The sequence below is a fragment of the Arachis ipaensis genome, chromosome B04 (assembly GCF_000816755.2).
Source record: "Arachis ipaensis cultivar K30076 chromosome B04, Araip1.1, whole genome shotgun sequence".
NCBI lineage: Eukaryota > Viridiplantae > Streptophyta > Magnoliopsida > Fabales > Fabaceae > Arachis > Arachis ipaensis.
In genome coordinates, this window is record NC_029788.2 from 36,325,156 (window position 1) to 36,333,753 (window position 8,598).

At 34.4% G+C, this 8,598-nt stretch overlaps 3 long non-coding RNA genes across 3 annotated transcripts; all 3 read right to left on the minus strand.

Moving 5' to 3' along the window:
- Nucleotides 460-835, minus strand: LOC110270607. The gene is made up of 3 exons (XR_002360247.1): nt 737-835; nt 576-635; nt 460-474 (listed from the first exon to the last, which is right to left on the minus strand). It is a non-coding gene; the product is annotated as an uncharacterized LOC110270607 (long non-coding RNA).
- LOC107637736 lies at nt 1,149-2,999 on the minus strand. The gene is made up of 3 exons (XR_002360248.1): nt 2,793-2,999; nt 2,394-2,712; nt 1,149-1,511 (listed from the first exon to the last, which is right to left on the minus strand). It is a non-coding gene; the product is annotated as an uncharacterized LOC107637736 (long non-coding RNA).
- Nucleotides 3,042-4,336, minus strand: LOC107637735. The gene is made up of 5 exons (XR_001619489.2): nt 4,086-4,336; nt 3,844-3,963; nt 3,446-3,526; nt 3,245-3,337; nt 3,042-3,092 (listed from the first exon to the last, which is right to left on the minus strand). It is a non-coding gene; the product is annotated as an uncharacterized LOC107637735 (long non-coding RNA).

Sequence of the window (8,598 nt, forward strand, 5' to 3'; positions counted from 1 at the left end):
AACAAGTTATAGAGAATTAACCTGACAACCACCTCGGAAAGCTTCAAAAACCAGGTACTTCAATTGTTCTCTGCTAATGGAAACATCATTTAGATACTCCCTATCCAAGATGATCTGCAATAGGAAAATATTGCAAATACTATAACATTTAATTGAAACCTACAGATAAAAGTTAATATTAACAAACCTTAAAAAGAACAAGGGCCAATAAATTTTATAAATTCAGTTGTTTGGTTGTAGAATGTACATATCTCCTCCTTAAAAAGCAAAGTTTTTGGATACATTCCTATGGCTTCTGCCTATCAATCTTGAGTTCTTGACATTATCAGTTTTGAGAAAATGTCATTTTAGTTATAGCCCCGCCAAAAAAACTATAGTAGCTAGTATAACATCACTTTTAGGTGTTTTCATTTCCTAAGTTCATATATTAGTCCTAAGGCTACTCTTATTTAGTTTCAATTGCTGAACATATGCCTATTGAAAAATCAACACATATCAATCATTCAATGGTTGGGGGCTTAAGTTTAGGTTCAATTGAGCAATCTAACATATCAGGTTGGGAGCAGTTAATTTACCTTCTTCCTCAATCGACTCTTCCTAGCAGCCTCACAATTCTGAGCCAGTCTACGAAGAGTCTAGAAAAATGTTTATATAAAAATGTAAGAATCAGTACTACCAATGAAACAGAAATTGAAATAGTAAGCACAAGCAGTAGCACACAAACAATGAAACAAACCTTCTGATCCTCATGTTTAAGCTTAGTTTGATCATTGGAGTCCACAACTACAAGTTCCCCATTCCCAGCCCTATTATTTGATAAATAGGAGAGTGAGTGTAATGTACTCCTCAAATACTTCTCTACTGTAGTTTTCATCCCCCATTGATCTATAAGTAAGTGTAGGACAGAATCATCAAGAACAAATACTTCCAGGATGGACAACACTATTCATGGCACAACCGACTCAGTAACTTGAAACAGAGAACAACATGTACCTGTACTCTTGTGTCTCCTCAACAAGTGGCTTGCAATCCTTCCAAGTTGAAGACATAAAGTATTTTACTTGCTTGAGGATTTTGCAAGTAATGACTCCACAATATGCTTTATATCCCATCTGGAATGTTATATTTTATATTAAAATTAAAAACAGAAATGCTGAAATTCGGTCCTCATTTAAGAAAGCTTATGATGATAGATCAAATCATCAAATAAAATTAATTCATGGTCTATGGCTCTTTAATCTCTCAAAATTCTACTTGTGCAGACAAAAGTTTCCCGGACCAGATTCGATTAGAAAATTTCCACAGAAGAAATCAGCGTACAACTATATGATACATATGAAATATTCTATGACACCATAAGTATTTCAGACTCCCTTACTTCTGTATCGATGACTTCCTTGACCGTTATTCCTGTGCTTTCCAGAGGCTCCAGCGGTATATTGCTTTCTAAACCATGATGGCCTCCCACTTGAAGATGGATCATCCTCATCATCAATATCTTGCTTCCATCTCTAAACCATACAGAAAAGAAAGCAACCATAACCACTTTAGATGCAACATTGTAAGAGATACTAATGATAATCATGGAAGATTAGAAGCAAAGGAACCTCCTAGACAGTATCTATGACCAACACAGTTCATACAGAGAAGACCTAAGTAGATGAATGATAAAAGGTACTAGTAAAGATAAGATGGGGAGGAGAGCTGAGAGCATGAAAGGTCATCCAAATAACCCTAAAATCTGAAGTGCCAACTTTAGTAAAGAGTTCCATAATTAATGTGTATAAACAGAGGCCATCTCATCATTTCACAGCATTTTGAACATTATAACAGTTAAAGGAGATAAAAGGATACATACATAAAAACTTAAGTCACAATCGTATTGCCAGAACTTAAGAATGTCAGAAATCATGTTCATTCTGATAGAAATTTCATTGAAGAAATATAACCTAGAATGGAACAAATGTGAAGGGAAATGATGGGTATTGTATAAATTGTTCCAGTTACCATTCATAAGTATTATTTCTAGGATGAAAACTCCTCTAAAGTACACAAGTTGGAAAAGTGAGAAAGTAGGGGTCGTAGCACCCTTGGATAATTAAATTCAGTCAAAATAACAAACATAAAACACAATAAAATCAAAGTCCAAAGAAATGCAAATAGAAATGAATAACTGCAGCAAGATTAAAATGAATAAACGATCAAGAGTCTTGTTGACAAGTGACAACCATATGATTGAGTTATCCGGTTCCAAAATTGACCATCTGTCTCAATTTGTTGTGAAGAATGAGAAAAGCACATACAAATGGACACAGAGATGAATAAGAGAATATCAAGATAAGTTTGTTATCCGTGCATTGAAAAATTGTGCAAGCATGACAAGCATCACGAACCTGAAATAGGAACTCTGCATAATCATTCATACTGTGAATTATTCTTTGCTTTCCATGCATCTTCCTAAACCTTCTCAAGTAATGCTTGCATTTCTGCAATATAACAATTAAGCAATGCTTTCACCCCCTAAATAGAAAAGGCCTAAACAGCAAAATTCAACACCACACAAATTTCTTAATCTTAAAACACAAACAAACACTTTGACATTTTTAAATCAACCGTGTAGATTGCAAAATCTTAAAACTACAGCAATCCTCAACAAGTGGCTTGCAATCCTCAACATGTACCTGTACTCTTATGATCTACTGATCTAGTCTCCTGAAACATAAATTGAGTTATGGATCAATGCTTTTATTATAGCTTATGAATGCACGCAATAGACATGAAATGAAAGAAACCTGCTTAGATAGCATTGCAACTTCTTGTTGAACTTGTTGGTTAATTTCAGATGATTCATATGCGCTTATAAGGATTCTAATTGCTTCTTCTGTAGGCACTGTTCTAGTGCCAGATAAACCCATGACAATATCCTGAAATAGTAGTTAATTCAAAATACCATCAAATTATTTCTGAATGCTCAAGTATCTTCAAGTGAAGCTAGGCTTAGTTACCTGATCAAAATCCTTGTTTACAGTTTTCAGTAAATAATCAGAAGGGTTTTGGAGTGCAGGACATGGAAAACCATTGGAAGCAAAAAACTACATGCATTGAAACAAAACCATATTTTAATATTATGACTAAAATTAAATGAATTAAAAGAAGAAAAAAAGATTTATATAGAGATGCAAGGCTTATTTAAAATACAGATCTATGATATATGCCAACTATAACTATAACTATAACACTGTACCTGGAAAACAAGCAAGCGGTCAATTTCTTCAAGCCGTAAATATCTATCATCGTCCTCTAACCGATCTTGGACTTTTCGCCATGGACTGTGAACCTAAAATGAAACCCAAAAAGAGAAAATTGACAAAATAAGGACACGTTGAAGAAAATAGAAACAATTACAAGTTTACAACAGAGTTAAACATTTTTAAGTAATATGTACCTTCATATAATCACATGACTCCAAGAATTTCCTGTATTCTGCTAAATTCCGTCTGTGTTCCTCAGCAGCATTTTCCTTTTCCTAAACAGTATAACAAGGAATAAAATTTTAGACATCTTTGATTGCGAAACCCTAACCTCTGACTATTGTTATATTTTAATCTAAACAGCTATTTTTCCTACCTAATATTTTATAATTCTTCTCCCTACACCCAATATATAATCAGAAAAAATCTATACAAATTTGAGGAGAATATCAAAAAAGCTGAAGTGGAACGCAGCGACAGCAACTAAGCAGACTCCAATAGTGCCTTAAATGCAATTTTTGCTTCCTAAAGAGCATTGTGATTGTAGTTAATACAATAAAATAAAAATAAAAAGATAAAAACCGTGTCATACATTCCAAATTTTTGAAACAGGGAGTTATCTGTAAGAATGAGTTATCAGAATCAATTAAACGCCGTTCTCTGCAGCAGCAACAGCTGATTTGCAAACATAAGAGCTCTCCTCGATCGTATTCTTTGATTTTCGACTTCAATCACAACAGGGAAGGGACAGGGTTAGGGCTAGGGATCATGAAATCGAAATAGAATCAGAATGGAAGGGTTAGGGCTACGGACGAGAAGGAGGCGGAGGCCTACCTGAACTAACAGCGACGAGAAGAGACAATGACAAACATCCGGCGAGGAGAGAAGAAGCAGCGCGAGAGCGGCGGGGGAGGGAGCTCGTAAGACAAGAGCACGGCCGAGAGAGCTCGTGTGATGACGAAAGGATCAAATGCATTGAGAGCGGCAGTGGAAGAAGCTTGTGCGACACGAGCGGCGGTGGAGGGAGCTTGTGCGACACGAGCGGCGGCGGCGACAGCGGAGAACGTCCGAGAAGGCATGGGAGTAAGTTAAGGAGAACGTGAAAAAAAAAAGTGAACTGAATAATTGGGAGTAAAATGACCCCTCTCCTTATTCTAATATTTGATATTTCCAACGGAAAAGTTTATATTACAGACGGATTTTTCGTCTGTAATAATTTAATAAATTGCAGCATTTTGTCCATTTAATTACAGACAGATTTTCCGTCTGTTATCATTTCTTATAAAAAAAATTAATTTTTCCGATAGAATTATCGACGGATTTTGTTTTCCGTCTGTAATTTATGTTAATTCATTTTTTTATTTTCCGACAAAAAACCTCTCTGAAATTCTGTCTGTATTTCTGTGGGATAAAATCCGTCGAAAATATCCGTCTGTAATAACTAATTTTCTAGTAGTGTCTTAGTCATCAATAAAATAAATTTTCAACGATGTAGTCATCAATAAGCCCGTTGATAACAGTGAATTTTTTAGTGGTGGTTGGATTCTAAATATGCTTAGCTTATTTATTTTGTTTTATTTTTTATTTGGTCTTGGTTATACTCAAATTTAAAATTCTTAAAACTACATTATATGTTATCTTACTTTTAAATATTAATTTTAGTTTTTAGATGTTCTAGATGTTCTTCTAATCTTAAAATTCAGATGTTTAACTGGATGATTTGAATTTTTTTTGTGTATATTAATCTTGGCTTTTCCCTTTTATGTTCATTATATGTTATCTAACTTTTAAATGTTATCCCATTTTTTGGTTTGACAATTTAGGCTTTTCATCAATTTCGAATATTTAATCTAAGTTTATTTCTTTTAAATTTTAAAAGTTTTTTTTTTAATAGCGACTGCTGCTTGAGGTGGCATAGTTCTATTAGAGATTATTTAATACATGTAATTAATCACACCCAAACATCAAACATACACTTAAAAATATTAGAGACCTAGATATTTTAGGTAACAGAATACAAGAAGCTAAGCAATTAAAAATTAAGAATAAAAAAACAAAAAATGACACTTTTTTTTTCCTATAAAATCTTTAAATGAAACTTTTTTTTCTTTATTTATAAAATATACACTCTCTTTTTTTGAAAAAGTTAAGTAACAAATGAATGATAAAAAATTAAAATAAATAAAATATATAATAATATAAAACATATTTATTATTATAATATATTTTATTTATTTTAATTTTTTATCATTCATCATGAAATATATAAAAATTTTAGATTAAATATTTGTGTAAAGAGTTAAAATATTTTATATTCTCTAATAGTGTACATGACGTTACGTGAAGGTACTGAGAATCTCTTGTCTGATGAGGGTGGATAAGGTATCCATTGGTTTTACAAAATGGTGTGACGCTAACACCTAAGTCAGGGAGCTAGAAAAGTAGAAAACAAATGTATGAGATAGAATTGATCGTATTAGAGAGAGCAGTTGAGCACTTTTTTATAGATAACTTTTGTTATCTTATCTTTAGAAAGAAGGGGTCCCACCTTCCATGAGTTAGTGAGTTTGTTGGAATTTAGAGTATTTTTCCAAAAATTTGAATGGCATGTTATCAAGGGCCTATGGAGGTTTTGGATGTTTGGTCCGGAACAAATAGTAACAATAAAAATAATATATTTATTGTTAAAGTAATAAATTTTATTTATTTTCAAGATTTTATCATTAATCATGTAATATATAAAAAATTTTAAATTAAATACTGTAATGACCCAATTTTCAGTATGGCATGTTCATACCGAAACGTTGAGTGTTACCAACTTGAAATCACACTGAGACTATTATTAATAATATTAAGCCTATAATTGGGTTAACGGAACTCGATTTTTATGAAAAACCTTCCTTAAAGAAAAATCACAAACAAGAAAAAACGTGAGATTATACAAACTAAAAAGACAAACAGATACATACAAAAACAGGATAATATACTATAATATATATACAGCATCCAAAAGATGAAAAGTTAGTTACTTTCTCATGGTTATGTACATATATACAACTTAAAACATCTCCGGGGTCTGGCACATATAGGAAGCTCCCTAATCTGATGCCCAGACTAGCCTAGTCTTCTAACCTAATCTCTCGAAAAACAAAAGTGAGAGTCTAAGACAAAAGAAACATTAAACTGCAGAGCTATCAAAAGAAGATGCTGATGTCGCTACCTAATCGCTGTCAAAAGTCAAGTCCACGATCTCTATATCCATCTCAGGATCCTCATCGTCCTCAGAAGTCAGATCCACAGATTCTATCTCCTCGATGTCCTCGTCATCAAAAATAACGATGACCTCTGATGTACCCTAGAGATTACCATCACTAATGTCGCCTGCGAAAACTGTACCACTAGGAGAAATTTGCTCAACTGCTAAGGACTGACCAGAAGTTACAGCAAAAGTCCCAATAAACTCTGTGATGAAAGGGTCAGAGGAGCGAGTAGAACATATCCAAACCTACTGGATGAGACTTAGGGATGTAGTCAGCAATGACAGGGCCAGGCTCAGGCATCGCTTGACCATCCTGCTGTGCTAGAACAGGACCTTCATGCACGTAATGAAAATATAGTGGACAGAATCGAGATGTAACTATGATAGGAGAAAAGCATACGGTGCGTCCAGATCAAAGAGAGGTGAAGCTAGTGGGTGTTGAAAGGGAAGATCTCTAACTACGTACTTACGAAGTCGAGGCTCCGTGGCCACCACATAGAAGCTGTGAAGGACAGGATTCTCGTACACATAAGGCCGCTCAAGCTCAAATAAGATAACACTCGTCTCCATCCGAAAGGGGGTAGGAAGATAGGGGGTAAGAACTAGGGAGTTCTTAGTAGGGACGGGGTGAAATAAGTTAATTTGCTTTTTATATAACGGCCACATATCCTAGATCAATCAGACCACAACAACAAAATCTAGGACAAACAACAAACAAAAGTAAATAGCAACATAACATACAACCACAAGAACGAATTCAACACACACAAGAGATATGCGCAACCAAGTATAATGCATGTCTAGCCCTAGTGCAGGTAATGAGCTCATCCGTCGATTTTTGACCCGCGCCCGACATTACATCCTTACAGACATTGTCTCTCGTCATCATCGCCTTGGAATATAGCGCCCGCACGTACTTGGACTATAGCGCCCGTATCACTCTTCGGCAAATCAACGTGTAACACCCTAACTACCAAAGCTCGCACTTCCGGCTGCGCGACTCTGATAGTTCGGACATTACGACGACACTTATATTATTTAATACTAAAATATGAGCCTGTTTAAAACTTTAAACCGCAATACCGTTCCCAAAAATACTTTCGTACGATAACGTACATCCATAAATACCATACAATTTACAACAATTCATAAAGAGTACATCCATATATATATACATAATTATATATAAATAACTTTACAAGCATTAACCAATACAATTCCTATCCCTCTTACAGATTATATCAAGATAAAGGCGAGGGTACAATAAACCATAACTAAAACAATACAGAGCATCACAACAACAATTAGATAAGCTCTTCGTAGCTTCTGCGCCCATATCCTGAAAGGGGAAAAATGTAGGGGGGTGAGAACATCATCCTCGAAAGGGTTCTCAGTAGAGGGTTTTTGGGAATTACTGTAATAGGATACATGAAGATAACCGCACCAGTGATTCATAACCGTCTTATGCCTCCTTTCAAAAACAACAGTTTACAATGAAAGTAAAGTCGGAAATCTTTTCGGAAAGAAGAAAGTTAAAAAGTTAAAGATTCATTTTGGGAACATTCAAAATCACCCATCCCACAATGGGATTTTATAACAAAGTTTCTCGATAGAGTCCCAAGTCTTTAGGGGAGAATAGCATAACTCATTTCGCCGAATTTATTTAAAATCATTAAAACCTTGGCTTTCCGATTTGAGTAATAAAATAGGATCTAAGCCAAACCGAGTCACGTAATCATTTACTTCTTTCAAAGCCGTTTCCTTTACTTAGGCAAAACCAGCTTCAACCCCCATGATAAATTCTAAAGCGTTTCAACTCAAAGTAACCCAGGCTGGATTTCAAGAGTATTCTATCTTTCACATCATCAAATAATTGACTCAATTCAAACCAATCCTCAACGGATTAAACTCATTTCAAATATTTAAAGAATCAACTTCAAACATTACATTTCACAAGCCACACAACAATTCAGCCAAGCCAACATCCATAATCGTTCGATTCAATCAAATAATACATAAGGCAGATACAATCACTAATTACACCATATCTCACATCAGTATCCATATGTAATAATTCCAATAATAAAC